Source organism: Panulirus ornatus, chromosome 61 (assembly GCF_036320965.1).
Source record: "Panulirus ornatus isolate Po-2019 chromosome 61, ASM3632096v1, whole genome shotgun sequence".
NCBI lineage: Eukaryota > Metazoa > Arthropoda > Malacostraca > Decapoda > Palinuridae > Panulirus > Panulirus ornatus.
The window spans coordinates 4,354,449-4,375,331 of NC_092284.1; positions in this window are offsets into that span (position 1 = coordinate 4,354,449).

The following is a 20,883-nucleotide window of genomic DNA, read 5'->3' on the forward strand; positions in this document are numbered from 1 at the left end:
TGAAAAGCTAAGAGAGATGTGTGGTAATGAAAAGAGTGTAGTTGAGAGAGCAGAAGAGGGTGTGTTGAAATGGTTCAGACATATGGAGAGAATGAGTGAGGAAAGGATGAGAAAGAGGATATATATGTCAGAGGTGGAGGGAGTAAGGAGAAGCAGGAGACCAAATTGGAGGTGGATGGCGTGAAAAAGATTTTGAGCGATTGGGGCCTGAACATGCAGGAGGGTGAGACATGCAAGGAATAGAGTGCATTGGAACGGTGTGGTATATCAGAGCCGATGTGCTGTCAATGGTCTGAACCAGAGCATGTGAAGCATCTGGGGTAAACCATGGAAAGGTCTGTGGGGTTTGGATGTGGATAGGGAGCTGTGGTCTTGGTGCATAACACATGACAGCTAGAGACTGAGTGTTAATGAATGTGGCCTCTTCTGTCTGTTTTATTGGTGCTACCTCGCTGAAGAAGGGGGTGGCAATACTGTTTCCTGTGTGGGGTGGTGTAGCACCAGGAATGAATGAAGGCAGGCAAGTATTAATATGTACATGTGTATATGTCTGTGTATCTGTGTGTGTGTGTATGTACATGTTGATATGTGTATGTATATGTACATGTTGATATGTGTATGTATATGTTCATTTATGGGTATTCATGTATGTATGTATACAAAGTATAATTAAAAAAATAGAAATATATATATATATATATATATATATATATATATATATATATATATATATATATATATATATATATGTGTGTGTATGAGTGGATGGGCCATTCTTTGTCTGTTTCCCACAGTTTCAGTTTCATACTTTTTGTTGTTTCCTGTATTACTGACATATCCCTCACACACACACACACACACACACACACACACACACACACACACACACACACACACACACACACACACAGAATATTTACTTTTCCTTACTTGGCATCCTGAGCATTGCAGGATCCCCAAAAGAAGAGGGTCTTGGGGCAGGAAGTTAAGTTAAGGTGTATTTCTAAAATGCTGTTAACACATCGTTAAACATCATTTATTCAGATATATATGTAATAACCTTACCATTTATTAAGGTACTTACAGCATAACTCCAAGTCATACAGTGACCCAGCGCTTAGAACCCTTAATATTAGGTTACCTAGCAATGTGATTATTTTGTTATAGTTGTCATTTACTCTACACTAAGTGATTGAAATGTAAGCATCATTGATTTGTCGTACATTCCATGTCTGCAGCTGTGATGAATTTCATATATATCTATGATTTGAATGAAAGTGAAATTAATTTGTCTTTGCTTCAAATCTGTTGTTTGGATGAGTTTGGTCTGTAGGAATTTACTCTGTTACTGTCTGGGATTAACTCTGTATAACAGTGCAATTGAATCCAGTGATCTTTCAGGTGGTATTGCTTTGAATTATTACTTACTAGTAACCCTGCCTTCCCGTCTTGCATACTTACTTAATGCCCCTACTGTATATGTACTGTGTTAAACGTTAGACAGCTTTGCTTCTTGTGCATACCTAACTATATGGTCACAAGAATATTGGCAGTATATGATTTGTTGTGTAAATGAAAAACTAATCATGTTTTTAGGTAGATTGGCATTTGAATTAAGTACCATGCTCATTTGTTAATTTTTTTGGTGTTTAAACAACATTATTTCCGTAGTTGTCATTTATTAACAAAATTGGTGTTAACTTTTGATACTAGCATAAAGGTTAAAGTAACTCTTACATCATGGATAGTAAAAAATTTTATTATTTATCTTGTGAAGTTAGAGTATGATATAACTATAGATAGTGTGTTGTGGCATTTAGATAGCACCTGTATGTGGATGTGGGCATATTCTGCTCTAGATGGTCTGCAGTGTGATTACAGTACTTAGCTTCAGATAATTTTTTTGACACATTTGTTGATTGAGAATAATTGACCCTTGCTGAACTTTCGTTGTGGTTGCCAAATTCATTTGTTCTTGATTTTCTGTAGCCATTTTAAATGGGAAAAATGAACTTATTATGATAAGTTTTTATTCCTGAGAAGTAAATTTTTCATGATGACTTGCTCAGCGAGAGGAATTGTCACCATAAGCTTTTGACCGTCTGTTGTGTGTTGTTTAACTTCTAATGCCATTACTTAGATTATCTTGCATCATAACATAGATTTACCTTAGGATAGTCTTCTTTCTCTGATTCCCTTTCCATCTATCCTCTTATCAATTTCCAGTTTTCCTTTTATCTTTCATCCTCACGCCTTTTCTCATCTTGTCTAACTCCACCTTTCCTTTACCGTTCTCACCTGACCTTTCCTCTACCATTCCCACTCAACCTTCCTGTACCATTCCCACTCCGCCTTTGTTACTCCATCCCCACTTTCCATTTTGCCTTACAGTTCCCCTTTCCTTATCATTTGTTCCTACTCCCTTTTCCCTTTTTCACACTGAATGGAGGATATAGAAATAGATGTTTATAATTACCTGATGCCAGTCAGTTAAAGCTAGTCTTTCCTGACTGACCAATAAGACCAGCATGATTAGTGACATTATCTCAGCCAAGCCATCTTCACCCTGTCTGCAGCAAATGAAGATCGTTCATCCAAGTATGTTCCCTGAATTCCAGCTGCGAGTGGTAACACCACAAGCGATAGATTGTCTTTAGTGTGGCAGCATCATCCTCAGTGGACTGAGAAAAAGAACAGCATCATCAAGGACTTTCATACCCCAAAAGAGTCTGCCTCAACCTGCTACTTTTTAGGGCACAGCTTTGAGGCGCAGAAGCCCCACAAAGGCTCACATGGCTACATGCCATATTGATAATCGTAATAATATTCAAGCCGTTGTTGAGGGAACATGTTCACTTTTGCCAATGTAAAGCACGTGGTTGTATATACTTGTCAGTTTCAAAGGTTTCACAGTTGAAACTGTCCAGCCCTAGGATTGAGTTCCCCAAGGAGCAGGTCTTTCTCTGACCCTCTTCAGTCTCTTTGTGCGTGACATTTTATTACTTTTTGTAGACTATAGTATGAAAATCCATTCATGTGCTGGCAACTTACAATCAAATCAGAGCATCCTGATACAACAACACACATGCAACATCACGTAATCGGATCATTGGCTCTTACAGAACAGAATTGCTTCATCTCCACAGAAGTCTAGTCACCCTCTTGAACCACACAGACATGAATCCAACATAGAGCATCCCTTAACGTTGATTGAACAGTTACTCCCACTCAACACAACTCCAGTTATTTGGGGCATGATGTACAACACACTCATGACATTCACCTCCCATGCTACAAACATCAACACAAAAAATGTGGGGAAACCATGCCCTCAGAACATTTTACTAGTACCAGATCTTGACAAGAGAAAGAATCCCATAATAACCTCTCCAAGTTTTTGAGGAAGTTAAAAACTGGTCTTATTCTTTTGAAAAATGCCTGATCATATTTATTGGGGAAGACATGAGATGGTAGAGAGCTCAACAGCTTCAAGGTGTAGAGAAAGAAACGGCCATCAAATTGGTTACCCCTTGAGTTGCCAGTGGCTGCACGGTAATCAAGTGATGCCACACCATAACTAACCACCATCCCCAAAGTAAAAGTAAGTATCTAGCCCTCCTTCACACTTCAACGGCCTCTACTTACAGATTCTCCCACCCTTTACACGTGCAGCTGTGATAGAATACATGCACAGTAAAATTACCCAAGATGCATTTAGCTGCCATCTAAACCAGTCTCAAACACCATCCCACCAGAGGTACACCCATATGGAACCACATTTCCTCAGCTTATGAGTTAGTTTCTCATTTGCACTCATACAAATTCTGAGTGATTATTTAATCAAATCACCATTCATCTGTACATTACATATAGATTCATCGTAACACAACCCATCATGCTTAAGATGCAACTTTCATACCACAGGCATGGAAATTTACTCTTCTAATGTTCTGCATACACCTCACACAGACATACACACAACATCACTTGTTGACCTGGTCATGCCCAGTGGATGGAGCGGCTTCTTAAGCGCTGTGAGAGCTCCACAGTAGATTGAAGGGACTCCTGGGGCAGGAAGGTAAGGTGAGGTTGAAGCATTGACACATTTGATTGGTATGTCTAGAGGTTGCAGAATTATGTTAAAGATTTCTCTCTAAGCAAGTCCTGTACTTTGGAAAATTGATAACATACAGCTCATTAGATGAAGGAGCTGTCAGTGTATATTTTGTGAGCTGATCTACCAATAATTTTGAATGTTTTGAGATTCTGTTGTGTCAGGAGCAAGGTTCATCTTAACCTCACCTTCTCAACTTTGAATGGCTTGGAAGTGTTAGATCCTTGGAGGGGAGATGTTAAGAAATATTATCTAACTGCATAAACTGTTGCCTTTTCGTAAGGGTGATAATGTGTCACCGCACAGGTAGTTGGACTATTCACTGTGGCTGGAGAGTTTACTGCTTTAACTCATGAAATGTCAGCCCCTGTATTAAAAAGAAATGTACTGCAATGAATGCTTATGGTGGCATCCCATGTATTGTTACTAGAAACTACAGCCTAGATTTTTTTCAGTGTAATGGTCATTCTGTGTGAAAATGTCGAGGGGCCCACAGGAGATCATCACCCTCTTTATTTTGGAATGATTTGTGAAGCTGTGAAATTCATTCATGATAGACACTAGCATTGAGGACCCTTAGGGATCATATTTTTTTGTGATAAAAAATTCCATCCAAAAATACCACACATTACATATGCTTGATGTTACGCACGTCATACTCCACATGCTTAGTAGAGGAGCACCATAAGGAAAGGGCTCATGGCATGTGTAAGCAAATTGTTTCTATGATCATTAGTATATCATTTTATAAAGAAAATTTTATTCTAGTTAATAATGATGATAAAATTATGGAGGTAGTCTTTTAGAATATTTGAGAATCTCCCAAACGCAGTGTAGAGTGGATATTGAGACTGCTACAGCAGAAGGGTTAACGATAGCCTTTCTCCTTTATTTTTTTGTTTGTGGTTGGTTGCATTTTGGGAAAGGATTTTTATTAGTGAAGAAACTTAATGCGGTATTTTGTGATAAACCCTCTCCATAGCTAATGTCAGACTAATGTTTGCTGTAATGAACAGTGGGATTAAGGAAACTGAGCTAAACTCTCTCCATAACCCTAACTTTTTACCAATTAACATAATTGTTGTTAGGGTGAAGATAATTTGGCATTGCAGACTACAGTGTTTGAATAGTTAAATCATGAAAAGACCGCGTGATCTATCTGAAATTTATTTTATTTTATATTTTTTTAGTTTTTCATGTTTCTGCCCTTTGAAATTTACCGCACAAGATATTTTCGTTTGAGATGAGCTGAGCATCTACCCAATCCAGTTGTACCACAGACCAAAAATTTGTCTTTATATCGAATTTTATATTTTACCTGACCATTGACATTCCAAAAAATAATCCTTGACAGCCAAGCATGTTACCACTTGCGGTTACTTATTGTAATCTGCCATTTGAAGCAGCAAATGCCTCACCTGCAAATATATTTTGTTAGATAATGTGATGCCAAAGACTAGATTCTGGCAAGCTTTTAAAAGGTAAGGTGCCGTTCACTTATGTGCAGACTTTTTTTTGTGAATTTTGCCAATGTGTAATAGCCATTACTGTAATAAGTTTTGCAGATATATTGGTATCTATTGCATTCCACATAATCCTTACTACCCTTGCTGTTTTATTTATCAAAGGGTTTTGTGTTTGTAAAATCTAGTATCTTCCAGTAGTCTGTGATAATTATTACAATTATCAGGAATATGTTTTATTTTGTTGTGCTGGGACCTGTAAAGGAGACTGCTGCATTGTGTCCAGTACCAAGTATTATTCTTGGTGCCACTTAAGAGTTTGCACAGGATTCTTTGTGGTATTTACTATTTTGGTGACTGTGATAAGATATATTTTTCTGTAGAATGTGTGAGGCCTTTGGTCATAACAATTAAATTAAAACTCTTGTAGAATTGAAATTGTTTACTGGAGAATTAACAGCAGCAAGGCTCTGAGTTAGCAAGTATTTACTGTTACGAGAATTTAGTTTTAAAAGAAGTTCAACACCTTCATTTCTCTGTAGCTCTTTATTAACTTGAGAAATCCTCGGAAATACAGTTTTCATTTAAACATCTATGTAGTTGTGAGAAGGCTATTCAGGACATTTTCATTCAGGTTATGTCAAAATACTTCTCTGCTTTAATAGTTTTTCTTAAAATGCTCCAAAGTATTTTCAAGATTTTGGGAATGACCAGAAATATCTTTGACTCATATGAATTTCAGGTCTAGATTAGAATAGTATAGATTGTGAGAATAGGTATGTCTAGCACAGATGTGGATTTGTTATTAGATAAAGTTACTGCTATTATGTATATTTTCAGATAGATATTTGGTCAAGCTGCCTTTTTTGTAAAGCAAGATAAAAGATCACGGTTCATTTTGTAGAGACATTTCTGAGAGGTTCTCATGATATATGAGGATATTGTTTCATTTTTTCTTCATTTGTTAATGTAGATTCCTTTTAATATACTTCAATTATTGCTTCAGGATTTACTATATTTATTTGACTTAAGGGCTTGAGAATTTAAAATTTCCATTTTGGTTTTTATCTAGAGTTTCTGAAGCCATTTTTATGGTGGCATTTTCATGATTTTGCCTTACTGGAAGACATCAAGGTGGTCTGAAATATCTACTGTATTCATTTTGGGATGTGTTGTATGATCTTGTCGAAAAACGGACATTTTCCTGTTTAAGGCAGGTTGAAATGTAGGTGCATCCATAGTGGATCAGATATGATGCTTTTTTTTTTTTTTTTTCCCCCTTCCAAAAAACACTGTAAGGCATGATTTTTCTTTATGATACGTAAAGCATGATTTTTTTTATGAGTAAAGGCTGATATTATACTGAAGTTTACAGTACAAAGCGTATCACTGAAAGTTTTGCAGCTGTTCAGAATTATATTGGGTATGTGGTGTGAGACCTTTAACGTACTGCATTGTGATATAAAAATCAGTCATGTTTTGTAAATGGCAGCAGAGGTAATGAGAGGGAGGAAGAAAAATGTATGTGTATTCAGTAAATATGATTTCTAATCTTATTACAGGACTTGAGTTTCATTTAAGATGTAAATTTCGGCTATTTCAAGTCATTTGCAGGTAGACATACATTTTTGCTCCTTATGAAACTAGACATTAGCTAATGACTGACTGCAGCTTTGCATGTTGAAAATCACTGCAAATTAACTCGTAACATGAGCTGTTTGTTCTTGAGTTCAGTCCATATCTTCACCTGACATTGCTGCCTTTTTTCCTTTATTTGTTTTGCCGCTCTCGTGACTAATGAATAATTCTGTATTACTTGCAGCTTTTCTTCTGAAATGGTCTTATATGAGTAGCTCTACAGGTTGTCATCTGAAATCCCCTGGCTTCAGCACAAATATCAGTCAGCTGTTTCAGTTAACCTCACTATTTCCTTTGGCATAACACATGAAATGTATGCTCTCATATAATTCCAGTCATAGTCATTATCATTAACAATGAACTCATGGTTTTATTAATATAAAAGTGTAATTTCTTTTTTTGATTTTGTTATATGCAAGTGAATTTGAGTTTGCACTCAAAAGATGTAATACGTCATATGTGTATAATTCCAGTGAATTGCAATTACTATATAAGTTGCTTATTACTACTGCTTTTTCTGTTTGTAAATGATGGACAAATACCATACAGGTGTTTATACACGCAACTGGGAAGGCGAATTACGTCATCCCCTGTGTCAACCTTAACCTATGTATGTATTAAAAGATTGATGCTTAAATCTTCCTGTCTGGTCATCATTTGTCTGTCTTGAAAATAAGAAAAATTATTAAATGATTTTTTTTTTTTTTTTAAGAAGTTTGTCTAAGATCACTCTTAAGTCATGAAAACAGTGTTCTGATAAGAAATAACTCTGAAGATGTTTAGAAAAGGGAAAAACTGAGGATTGCCTGGAAATATGACTAAAGGAACACTGAAGCGACAAAGCAAAAAAAAAAAAAAGAAAAAAAAAATATATATATATGTATATATATATATATATGATATGGATCACTGAACGAAATCATGAGGCTCATACAAATTTTCAGAAATGTTGGGATGATAAGAAGTAGTAGGTTTATCAGCAAAGAGTGTGGAAATTGACATGATTTGCATTGGAGCTAAAGAATTTTTGTGAGGTTTTTAGGTATACATGGAAGGAAGAAACTATATGTACATGAATAAGATGAGGTAGAATAACCATAACTGTCCGACTGATGCGTAAGTGTGGGATCCAGTGTAATAATTTTGTACTTTGATGAGTTGTCTTGTTTAAAGATGCGCAGCTTCTTTACATTTACAGCAAAGGTATATGCAGAGTGACAGATGAAAGATAGATATAAGAACAGCTAAGAAGTGAATTGTTGAGAAGGGTGCGATGCATTTTGGCATCGTCTTGATTTGTTTTTTCACTGTGTGAGGTTATATCCTAATGAGAAAATATGGGCTATTCTGGGAAATTTGACTCAGGAAAACTAGATAAATGCATACCATTGGAAGAGACGTAACTAATGACCCAGGAGTGAACCTTAGGGCTCTGTTAACAGTAAAACCAAATTATGAATACCTATATCTTTCAGTCTTACAGCCTCAGGTTCCTTAGTTTTATGATTGCTTATGCTGCAGTAATTATTTAATCTTTTTCTGTTACTGAAGTCCCTGAATACGTAGTAGTATTGTTTAGCCTGTTCACTACAGCTAGATTGTATACATGATAGTATTTTATTATCTGCTCATGGCATCTGGGGCATAAACATTCATGATTCTTGAATGCCCATCTCAGCCTTGAGGCAAAACATTATACAGCCATTAATGCTTGTGGTGTCGTCCCACATATGTTATCCGATGCTGGAGCCTAATTTTTTTCCATTTATTGATTAATCTGTGTGAAAATGTCAAGGATGTGTGAACCAAATGCACCTCAACTTGTGTAATAATTAGTGAAGGTCTGAAACTGACTGAATGATGGATAGTGGTACTGAAAACTGTTATTTATTTTTTTTTTCTTGGAGAAAGCACTTCCAGAAATACCACACACCTCAATATGTATGCCTGACTGTTCTCATTGCATACTTCACATGCTTGCCAACATAAGTTTGGAGAGCATGTAGCATACTCAAACAGCATTTCACGAAGTTAAATTTCATATCCTTTGATTTTGAAAATTGTGCTCTAGCATATACTTATAAGAAAACTGTAGATTTTTTTTTTTTTAAATCTTTGAGAATTTATTGGAGACTGCGTAGAGTGGATATTAGATCTGCCACAATGGAAAGGTTAAGGCTTGATCTTTTGGACTAGAAGCAATTAAGATAATTTCCTAGGGTTTTTACATGATAAGTTTATATTATTTATCATAGCCACATTTCCATTGGGATTAAATGGCAGAGGAAAATAAGGCATGACTAGAGTTAATTAAACAGGAAGGTGCACTTGCAATCGATAACATATCTGATGCTTTTCATTTTAACTGACAGATTCTGTGATTGGTTTTGATCAAAACTGTGATCTTGGTAAGTGCATATATGTCAACCATAATGACAGTATTTTTGAATGTGAGTTCATCTTGCTTTCATATGCAGCATCGCAGCCCCATACATCTCCTGTGAAACTCTGTGGTAACATTTTTTCAGTTGTGGGGACTGTGCTTTAGTAACATTAATTTGATATTTATAGTTACTTAATTTTTTTAATGTTCACTTTATATCTATTAAGTTTTATTATACTGGTAAAAAAAATGTATAAATACTTCTGTACTCTTGAACATTTATTGATTTTGTCTTAACCCCACATTAACCCCCAGTCTCTTGTGGTCTACACTGATGAGCTTTTAGCTGTACTTACAAGTGTATGATCTTTCCACTATAAGTACCCCATACAAAAAGTGGAAATTTGATATGTAAATGAGAACCAGCAAAATATATGGAATGAACGACAGGCACAAGCTCCTGTTATATCTATCATTGGTGAATGAAATGTAATAACATGATTCATTCCAGTTTTAATGATGTCCATTTAAGAGATATTCATTTTATTTTTGGATTCTCATAGGTATCCATTTTTTTATATTTTAAGTGATTGTTATTTAAAATGTAAGCCAGTAAAACACTCCAAGTCCTTGGAAAATTAAGCTAATCTGATTAACGTGTGTGCCCATGCACTACATATTTCCAAGGGTTTAATATATTGTCTGCTCAACCTCAGTCACAAGGTTTCCAAATGAAAAGATTAATTTTTTCATTGGGACATCATAGTATATAAGTGAAAATCTGATCGCAATATGCTTATGTTATTTGATAACTAATACATGAAATTGACTTATACTAAATAAGTGGATTGTTTACAATTTAATTCTTCAAGTTAAGCCTCTTGAAGCAAATTTCATTATCCTATTACTGTAATGTTTTTAGACAATACAGGTTGGTCTTGTTACAGCAGAAATCCCTTTACGTTTTTCATGCTTTGCCTTCCTAGCATGTATGAATTGTATCTCACAGAATAATAGATTTTATATTAACACCCTGAACTTAAAAAAGGAAAGATGTGGAGAAAAAGAATAAGTAATCAGTATCGTAACCTCAACATTTGAAAAAATAATCTCTAAGGAATTAGGCTTCAAGGAAAAACTCGTGCTTCTGTCATATTTCTGTTTTCCCCTTTTATAAAGAAGTAATACACAAAGGGAAGAATCCCCCTTCTCTGTAACTCCTTTTGGTTATCTTTTATGTCACAGATGTGTGATTAGAATTCTTCTCCCCTTATCCTTAGGGATAAGTTTAGGTCTTACTGTTTGTTCATTTTTGCCAAAGTACTGTAGATCCTGTCTTGTGTGAGTTAGAAATATTTACAAAAGACATTTAATTTTGATTGGAAATATGATTGAAAGTCTGGCCTTTACCATCAGATCTGGAACTGTAACCCCAGATGTTACAATCCTGTGATCAAATGACAGGAAAGGTAACAAGAACGTGCACTTGTAATAACAAATATGTAGCATTCTTTGACTTTGCATTTATGTTGTTATACAGTAAGTTGAAAAGTTACTTTTGGCAAGATTGTGTGATTGTCAGTGGATGAACAGAGTACAGTCTTCTCAAGGAATGTTACATTCCAAAGGAGTCCATTATTTTACTGCTGCTGAATGTAGGGCATCCTTCATGCTGGAGGAGGCCCATGAAAAGATCCTTGGGTTATTTTGAAAATTCATATATGTGTAAGTATTATGCATTTTTCTTTATTTTAAATTTATGACAAGTAAAAGCTCTGTCAGAAAATCTATAAGGTACAAGTTACTGCTCATAAGATATACAAATTAGTCATCATTAATTCCGTTCCTGTTTTATGGAGAGGATCAAATGCATTCAGACATGATGCATCTGTGGTTACTTACTACACAGAAGTGGGTCTTCAAATTCAGTGCTTAAGGTAAGCATGAATATTTATAGAAAAAGTAGCGATGGTTCAGGCAAGCAGATGAGCTGTAGTCAGGGAGATGGGAGAGGATGTAATTTGATTGAGGAGGACCTTAATGAAATCAGGTCTTTTATGTACCTGGGAGTGGAGGGAACCATGGTGTCTGAAGTAAGTGGAAGAAGAGGCTGTGGATCTGGGTGGAAGAGGAGGCTGAGGACCTTAGTGCATTAAAGAGTGTGTTGAAGGAGAGGATGGTGACTTCAAGGGCAAAGATGGGTATATCTGAGGTAGATTAGCCATGACAGTGTTGTATGAACATAAATCATGGGCCCTTAACACGAGAAAAGAAGGAAATGGACGTGTCAGAAATGAAATGCCTGAAGAAAATATGAGACATTAATTGTATAAGAAATAACATCGTAAGAGTGAGATGTGGTTGTAAGCAGTCTTAATATGGAGGGTGACCAAGATGGAGAGAGGTATGGGGAGTAGGAGGTGGAAGGATATAGAGTGAAAGAGACTTTGGGTTATCAGTTCCCATTGAGGAGGATGCGAGACATGCATGAGGTGGAATTCATCTAGAATAGTCTCTGGGGCTTGTCTGTGGATGGAAGGATCTGGTTTTAGTATATTATACATGATGGTGAGAAGCAGTTACTTATAGAAAAATTATCATTTTTGTCACCCTAGGACCCTTAAATGAAATATTGTATAATTTTTGTCACCTTAAGATCCTTTCCACTAGGCTCCACACAACATCGAGGTAGTGCACCACACAAGAGTAGGGTAAAGTTTTGCTTCTTTTGGGTGATAAAGTCATGATGACGATGGACCCTTTTCCATTCACTGAAGATGGTACAGCCTCATAAGCATGACCTCTAACTTATAGTGTTGCCACTTGTAGGCAGGGCCTGGTAACACGTCTAGGCAAGATATATAAGATACGTATTGTTACATTCCTATCAATATAGCCCGTTTACATGTCTCATTATGGGCAGTTTTAACTCTTTAATGCCTCGAGATGGATGTATATGAGCTGGGCAATGCCTTTAGACGTATATGTGCACGTTGCATTTCGTACCTCAATTTCAAGGCTGTACACTAAGCCTAGGTGCTGGCGGAGGTGTCAGTGCACTAAGCCTGGGTGCTGGCAGTGCACTATGATTTCTCCCCACTGTCAGTAATTCTGTGGACATGCCAATGAGAGCACATCTGCATGAGTCTCCTAGAAAGGAAATTGATTGATTCCAGCTGGATTTGGATGACCAAGTGGATGATCCTGAATTATTTGATGGTCTGTTTTGGGATCACATGGAGAGTAATGTTATGGACACTGACTCAGCATGAAAACTTGACCAAGATAAGACAGGAAAAGGTTTTCTAGCCAAGGTGGAGGCAGTGTTAGTAATGCCTGCCCCATGATGCCGGTAATTTTGAAGAACTTGAAAAATTTGAATTTTGAGAGTTAGAAAGGTTACCTTAGTGGGACTTTAAGGGGCTAAAACAATTAGATTACATACTGTTGAATTTTGATATTGTGTTGCTGGCTAACAGATATGCATAATGATAAGCAGAATTACAAGATGAACTAGGAGTTGCATGTATGAGCATTTCAGTTTGTTATCTTTTTTAAGATTTTTTCATGAACATTTTTATTAAAAAGCCAATCTTGTAATTTTTTCACTTATTTTTTTAAGTATTCAGTGACTTACCTCATTCACGTTCTTTTCCTCTGCACAACATTTACTGTAACTGCTTTGTAAAGATATTGGATTTTGTACAGAGAAAAAATACACAAATGGGACAAAGAAGTACGTTATTCATCATTTGACATCACGATGTGGCAACCCTTGATATCAAAGATATTATACTTTCCTACACATCTGGTTTGCATGGGCTCATATATATTTTGATTATTGTAAATTCCATTTATAGTCTTCATGCATTGCACAGTGTTTAAAAGACCATGGGTGTTTATTAAAGATCTTGTGTTGCCAAGTTCAAGCTTTATGTAAGAGGATGCATGTTTTATATATATTAGTTCACCCTGCCCCATATCCATGAAGTAGTGCCAGCAACATACAAATAATTAGCCACATTTTCCTGCATGAAGTTGCACCATGAGTGAAAAGTCACCTTTAGCAAGGCTGTATCATGACCGATTGTCAAAAGAGAGTAAAGGTTCGTCAAAGAACTTCTTGCTTCAAAAGTGTATGTCCTGTCCATGCCACTGAGTGTAATGCAGCCTTAGAACTGCAGATATTCCCTGGATGGAAGATCCTGGGGTTTTATAGTAATTTGCATGCACAGTGCACAAGCCATTCACTCACCACACCAATAACATCAACACAAAAAGAACACATGAGTTAATTTCCCTCAGAACACTAACTGGCACCAGATTGGGACAAACAAAAGACTTCTTTAGCGTCCTCCACAAATAATTCATGTGCTTCCCTCTATATTATACCTTTCCTGCTTGGTCTTCCACCCTCTCAAAAGTAATTATAACAGAGCAGGAAAGTACACAAAATAGAGCACTCAGAACAATTGCTAGGGACATAGATATTCAGTACTGACACAATGAAACAAAAGATCCTCCCACTACAATCCCACCGCAACGTGCTCAGCACTCGATTCTTTGTAACAGCTTCTGCCACCCAAACCACTCATAAACAACCAGAAGTAGAAAAATCTTTTCCCTGCTCCACACTTCAGCAAAAGCTACTTGCAGATCCCAAACCCCCAACAAATGTACCATTAACAAAACACATGGCCTTAAAAGCACTACACGACCACCCTCTCAACTCGGTTTTAAACTCCAACCCACCAGACCTACATCCTTCTGAAACTACTCTTCTTGAACAAATACAAGTCCAACTTTCCTGTCTATGTTTTGGACATCATCCGTCTCTACTCTAAACAAGAATTCAGCACATCCCAGGACCCTTTATGCCCATGATGTAATTACCATAATTATGACACCAAGCACTTCCGATAATTTTCCATGGACTCTCATATATGTTGATGAATGTATTTACATATATATCATCGTGTCATGTTCATTTTGTATTGTGCCATACTGGACTGTGTTGACATTATTGACTAAAAGATTCGTGCCATCTACCCACAGCTGACATATGGGTTAAGTATTCATAAAGATCTGAATTATTCATTTTTGAATAGCCATGAGAAAAAGTTTTCTGACATAGTTCTCAAACATCTCATGAGTTTTTCCTGTTGTGTCCTCCACTTTCATTACTTGTACTATTTTGGGCTATAGTTGATGCCTTTGAACCATTTTTTTTATTGACAAGTAAGCTTGCTTTGTTATATTTCCCTTGAAATTTAATATTCTCTCATATTAAACATTTAAGGGGATGTGAACAAGAATTTCACTAATATATATTTTCTCTATTCATGTTGAAAAATATAGTTATGTTTATATTCACAGCAATAACACAATTAAGTAAGCGCGGGTTACTCCAAATTCTTTAAGTTATCCTACAGTTGTTCTTTGGAGTTAAGTTTACTCAGAACAATCGTGGGCTTTTTTAACAACCACACTCCAAACAATTGCTGATTACCGAGCAACCACACTCAGAACAGTTGCTGGCTGCCTAGAAATCACACTCAGAACAATTGCTGGTTGCCTAACAACCACACTCTCTAACAGATTCCACTTTCTCCAAGAAACGCAATAATGACAAAACACATGCACACCGAAATGACTGAACAAGCGCTAAACAGTCCCCCTCCCAACTCTGTCTTAAACACCACTCCATCAGGCATACACCCATCTGAAACCACACTCCCTGTGGACCTCTGTGGTGTAATGGATAGTGTTGCTGACTACCACATTTACAGGCTGCCCACAGTTAAGCGCATAGGTTTGAATCCTGGTTGTAGCAGTCAGTTCACAGTCAACCCAGCAGTTCATCCTCCCCCAGGGATTGATTGTTGAATTGGGCACCCAGCTTAGGTTATGGTAAATGTATAACATGATGTTAATGAGAAGGCAAACATAGAAAAAATTGTTACCCTTTCTTGTCAGCAATTTGGACAAAACCCATCTCCTTGATATTGCAAACACTGATTCAGCATATCACAAGATTCTTCATACTCAGGATATGAGATCCATACTGAAGACACTGAACAATTTTTCGTTTGCCGTACCCAACAAAGACATACACACATCACACACTCCTGGACTGTTGGTCCACTCTGGTAGATGTTGCTGGTTTCGTGGGTACTAGAGAAGTCCCAGAGAGGGGAATCCTGGCCAGGAAGGTAAAAAGTACTGCACTCCTGCACAACGTTGCTTCATAAGTTGAAAGTCACCTTTGGGGAATCTTTATCATTGGGAATACCACCTCATCACGGAGCTTTCCTTTTTAGAGGAGTCGATCATTTCCCAGGTTCTGAAAATAGTACAGCCTTGGAGGTGCTCATGGGTGGCACAGGTACCCTTTCTTAGAAAGAGATCCTGGGGCAGTTGTAAGTAGATGGATAAAGTATATTTTCTTTTCTAAGAATGAGAATTGTTGAATATATTACAGCTTCAATAAAGATGAAAACTTTTTGGAAAATTCTACAAATTAAGTATGAGTTGCATTGTTTCTGAATTGCTGGTTGGTTTGATAGGTCCAAGTAATTCATAAGATTGCTTTCAGGAGTCAAGTATATGTAATGTTCTGTCATCGCACTCTTTAATATTAGTGTATTATGGTACAAAAATTATAAAGTTCTTCTGAGAAATACACGTAATTTGAATCAGAGATATGCCATCAGCTTGTTGTGTATGCCACAAAAGGACTGATGGCATTTAGGGCATAAGCTTGATTAATAATTGATTTTATTGACTTCCATGTTTTTTTTATTTATTGAAGCAATGTTCTTAATTTCTGGAGTATGTTAACACCTCGAGACACTGAAAGGAATATTGATCGTCAGCACCGCATGAAACTTCTTGCCAATGAATAGAATATTCAAGATAGATTATATATTCGTGCGTTTAGGTACTCAGGCCAGTGATCAGTAAGTTTGTTGCTCCCATAGTCACTCATAATAGCTTGTGAAAACTGGTAATATCTTGCATATGTTACTTCCTATACTATACTGTCGCTAATTATTGTTTTTTGGTCTGGTAGCACTTCATGAGTAACCCACTCTATATATTTACATAGTTACAGGTTGCAGTTCATTGGCAAAGTGTTTTGTTGCAGAGAAAGAAGTATAGAATGTCAGTATATGTATTTGATTAATTTTTTCTTGATATTGCTTACCCAGGCTCCATCAAATCACAGTAAAAGTTTAAAAGTCATTAAGTGAAATCAAGCCTTGAATCATTCCTAACCTAAGGCAGACACACACTTGCTATTTCCCATGCTTTATCATATGTAAGATCTCAGAGAAAAATGCATTTTATAGAAGAATCTTACACAAAATTTCCATTGATATTTATTATGCTTGGCAAAAATACTCCGTGGGGGTTTGTATTAGCATTCCACAAGCTAGATTCTCTAGTATAGAGTGTAAAATTCCACATCAATCTGTGTCCCATACAGCATGGATATGTATATCAATACATGTCTGTTTTGCATGATGATTCTCAGTGGGGAATGGGATGCAAACACAGTCCAAACAAGGGAAATAGGTTCTTAATAGGCCATGTGGCTTTGTCAGAGGTAAACCAACATGCTTGCTAGTATTACGAAGATACATGAAATGTTTCATCCTGACGTAGGTTACATCAGAGTTATTAATGGTTGCCACTGTATATCGAAAAAAGATTTCACATAATCTTATCTCCCTTTGCATCCATTGTGGCAGGGCTCTTGATTTGAAATACAAAACTACGATGTTGTGTATGGGAAGACTTTTAAAGGTTCATGCCCAGGTTATTACAATTAGCGATGGACTTTTGGAATACAGGTCAGTAGCAAGCAGTGACAGTAATATTGGTGACACTGATGCATGGGAAAGGCCTTAATTATCTTCAGATTACAGATGGCCTTAGATGGTTATGGATTAAGTACCTAGATGATGTAAATCCATGATACGGGATCAAGATGTGCTTATAGTTCTATCATTTATCTTGTGTCATAATTATGACAAAAGTTGTGTTTTTCTTTTCTTCACACATATGTTAAACAGTGGAGAGAGAAGGTTATGGATGGTAACGTAATCACGTTGGAAGTGATCCAGTTATTGTGTAGGTCGCATCATTAGTCTTCATTAGCCACAGAGTGAAACAACAACATGTAATATACATACCTCTTTCCTCACAGTTGACCAGCATATTGATGTGCATTTCAGTCATAATGTATCAGTTCTCCATCTAGGGAGGAACTAGACAGCACCTTAGTAAACTGTCTGAATAGGGGAAAACATAGTTTTTTAGTGTTTCAGTAAATTTTAGTCAGATAATAACAATGATTGATTTGTTATACTTTGCATGTATGCAAAAGATTTGTATTTATACATACCAGATAGAGGAAATGATTCGATAAAAGTAAATTTATTTTTCTGAAAAGTTTATTGTACTGTGTATCAGATATTTGTATTATGCCATTGAATGTTTTATGGATCTGCAGTTAAAGTAGTTGCTTATGTAAAACAAAATGGGTTATTCATTGCCACTCTTGTGACACTATTTTATAATGAGCTTAAAATTCAGGATGCACATGAGTGGACTTGCCTTTAATTGTTCATTACTCCCATTCCATGGAAAAGCTGTGTTGCCCATGCAAACCAGGGAAAAAGTAGATTCTACTTTGATTAAAACGGTTAGGACTGTAGACCAATATTCATGATGAGCTTCTACTTAAGTTTTACACTTATGGGTATTTTGAAATTTACCAGAGTATCACTTGTACTATGTGGCTGTTAGCTGGCAAGGGATTCCAACGTATGAACCCGTATGGGTATGTGGATGTGAGTGGGCATGTGTTTGCCTTTGCTTCTTCAGTATCTGTGATGACAGCTTCTCTGTCCCAGTATCTATTTCATTAATTAAAATTAGAAATTACTTTTGTTTTATATTAACCTTTGCATAACTCTCTCCTTGCAGTAGAGATATAAACACACATTTTTTTTTTTTTCCCCTAAAGAAGGAACAGAGAAGGGGGCCAGGTGAGGATATTCCCTCAAAGGCCCAGTCCTCTGTTCTTAACGCTACCTCGCTATTGCGGGAAATGGCGAATAGTATGAAAGAAAGATGTGTGTGTGTGTGAGGAAGTACCAGGAAAGATTGAGTGTAGAATGGCAAAAGGTGAGAGCAAACGACATGAGGGGGGGTTGGATGAGGAATGGGCTGAATTTAGAGAGGCAGTGATGGCATGTGCACGAGATGCATGTGGCATGAGAAAGGTGGGAAGTGGGCAGATAAGAAAGGGTAGTGAGTGGTAGGATGAAGTAAAGCTGTTAGTGAAAGAGAAGAGAAAGGCATTTGGATGTTACTTGCAAGGAAGGAGTGCAAATGACCAGATGTATAAGAGAAAGTGGCAGGAGGTCAAGGGGAAGGTGCAAGGGTTGAAAAAGAGGGTAAATGAGAGTTGGGGTGAGAGAATATCATTAAACTTTAGGGAGAATTAAAAGATGTTTTGGAAGGAGGTAAATAACATGTTTAAAATAAGAGAACAAATGGGAACATTAGTAGTGATGAAGTATTTTGAAGATTCGTTGAATGTTTGATGATAGAGTGGCAAATGTAGGGTGTTTTGGTCAGGGTGTTGTGCCAGATGAAAGAGTCAAGGAGACTGGTTTGAAGAGAGAAGAGGTGGTGAAAGCCTCACAGATGATGAAGTCTGGCAAGGCAGCAGATTTGAATGGTACTGCAGTTGAATTTTTTAAGAAAGGGGGTGACTGTGTTGTTGATTGGTTGGTAAGAATATTAAGGTGCCTGAGGATTAGCAGAATGCATGTATAGTGCCATTGTACAAAGGGAAAGGGGATAAAAGTGAGTGCTCAGATTACGGAGGTATAAGTTTGTTGAGTATTCCTGGTAAATTATATGGGAGGGTATTGATTGAGAGGGTGAAGGCATGTACAGAGCATCAGATTGGGGAAGAGCAGTGTGGTTTCAGAAGTGGTAGAGGATGTGTGGATCAGGTGTTTGCTTTGAAGAATGTATGTGAGAAATACATAGAAAAGCAGATGGATTTGTATGTGGCATTTATAGATCTGGAAAAGGCATATGATAGAGTTGATAGAGATGCTTTGTGGAAGATCTTAAGAGTATATGGTGTGGGAGGTAAGCTGCTATAAGCAGAAGTTTTATCAAAGGTGTAAGGCATGTGTACAAGTAGGAAGAGAGAACTTTACACCTTATGAAACTCCCATATCCCTCAGGAAACCATTCACATACATCAGGCAAGACAACAGGTCATCCACTCTAGTGATGATGACGGGGAAGAGTGGGAGGCATCCGAACAGTAAGCGTTTGGTGTCTCATAATGGTTATTGCATTGTGGTCATGAAGGTTCCTGAGTTATGTTGAAGAAGTCCTGGGTTAATTATGATGAAAGAGGTATGAGAGATGTCAGAGAGCAGATGGGAAAGTGCGACTCCAGTTTGTCTGGGTGGTGCAGTTACACATGTGTGTATATCTGGTGGGATGGTTTTTAAGATCGAGTTGGGAGAGCGTTTGTTTTAGTGTTTGTGGTGTGTTTCATTGCATATGTGTTTTGTCAGTGTTATGTATGCTGGGAGTGAGTGAACCATGAATAAAAGTTGTTGAAGTGTGAGGTAGGGAAAGGCTGTTTATATATATATATACTTGTGGGGTTGGAGTTTAGTTATGGATTGGTTAAATGGAAAAGGCAATAATAAAGGGTCACCATTGTTGAGGTTGTGGCATTGGTAGAACAGTCTTGTCTTTTCACTCCATAGGAGCCCATGATTCCCCTGTTGTTAGAAGTAGCACAAGTCTTGGATTCTCTGCAACTCCTAGAAAAAGGGAACTCAGCAAGTCTGCACCACCCTGTCAAGAAAGGAGTCCTCAGGTAATTATAAATGAATATCTATATTCAGATAGAGCGAAGTTGTGAGCCTTACAGTATAATGCATTCAGAACAATACTGACTTTGCAACATGGTTGCCCCCACACCTTGTCCAAACTACTGCACACCTAACCACAAAAACCAGTAAAATAACCTACATATAAAAACCTTCCTCTCCACCATGCAATACAGTAACCTCTTCTCATACATCCTCAACATTCCCAGTGAATACAACATGGACACAACTCATGTAGACTGAAATAACTAGACAGAGCCACTAAACATTCCACCTGCCCAATGATCCACCAGACATACACCCATCTGGACACACAATAAAAACTGAAGATAGAAGACTCAAAAG